Source organism: Mustela nigripes, chromosome 18 (assembly GCF_022355385.1).
Source record: "Mustela nigripes isolate SB6536 chromosome 18, MUSNIG.SB6536, whole genome shotgun sequence".
In the NCBI taxonomy this organism is placed as follows: Eukaryota; Metazoa; Chordata; class Mammalia; order Carnivora; family Mustelidae; genus Mustela; species Mustela nigripes.
In genome coordinates this window covers 32,771,941-32,773,483 of record NC_081574.1, presented here as the reverse complement: position 1 = coordinate 32,773,483, position 1,543 = coordinate 32,771,941, and positions in this window count along the sequence as shown.

The window sequence follows — 1,543 nt, the reverse complement described above, 5'->3', positions numbered from 1 at the left end:
ATGTGGTACAGAAAACCTAGAAGAAATGGATAAATTCCTAGAAACATACAACTTACTAAGACTGAGTCATAAAGATATAGAGAATCTGAACAGACCTAAAACTGGTGGGGAGATTGAATCAGTAATCAAAATGCTCCCAAAACAAAGAAATGCCCAGGACCAGATTACTTCACTGGCGAATTCTCCCATACACTTAATGAATACCAACACAATAACAACAACAAAACCCCCAAAACAAACAAAGAAAAGGCCAAAAAAAAAAATGCCCCCAAACCTCACAAACAACAATAAAAACATACACACACACACACAAAAAACCAAAAAGAAAAACAAATAATGTCAATCCTTCTCAATCTCTTACAAAGAACCAAAGAGGACAGAACTCCTCCAAACCTGTTTGTTGGGGCCTATATTACCTTATGTCAAAGTCAGATTTAAAAGACACTATAAGGAAAGAAAACTATAGGCCAGTATCTCTGATGAACATCAATACAAAAATCCTCATCAAAATACTAGTGAACCAAATTGAACAGCACATTTAAAGCATCACACAACATAACTAAGTTGTTTTATCCTGGAATGCAAGGATGGTTTAGCACATACAAATCAATTAATGCGATATACTACATTAACAGAATAAGGGAGTAAAACCACAAGATCATCTCCATAGATGCAGAAAAGCATTTGACAAAAGTCAACATCCTTTCATGATAAAAACTATAAAAAAAAAGAAACCCTAAGAATAGAAGAAAATTACCTCACTGTAATAAAAGCTATATATGAAAGGTCCATAACATACATCATACCTAATGGTGAAAAACTGGAAGTTTATCCTCTAAGATCAGAAAAAGTCAAGGATGCACACTCTCACCATTTCTATTCGATATAGTACTGGAAGTCCTAGCCATATCAATTAGGCAAACAAAAGAAATAAAAGGCATACAAATAGGAAAAGAAGAAGTAAAACTGTCTCTCTATGCAGACAACATGACATGATATGTAGAAATCCCTAAAGTCTCTGCTAAAAAACGTTTAAAGTTAATAAATTCAGTAAAATTGTAGGTTGTAAAATCAATAAGGAAAAAAATTTACATTTCTATGCACCAACAACTTAATATCTGTAAGAGAAGTGAAGAAAACAATTCCATAAGCAATAGCATCAAAAAGTGAAGTGAAAACGCTGAGACACTGATGAAAGAAATTGTAGAAGACATGAGTGAGTGAAAAGATAACCTGTATTCATGGATAGAAAGAATTAATATTGTTATAATTTCCATACTAACAAAATCCATCTAAAAGTTCAATGCAATCTCTATCAGATTTCTAACAACATTTTTCACAGAAATAGAACAAACAATCCTAACATTTTTTTTTTTTTAAAGATTTTATTTATTTGTCAGAGAGAGGGAGAGAGAGCAAGCACAGGCAGACAGAATGGCAGGCAGAGGCAGAGGGAGAAGCAGGCTCCCTGCCGAGCAAGGAGCCCGATGTGGGACTCGATCCCAGGACGCTGGGACCATGACCTGAGCCTTCGGCTCAGGTC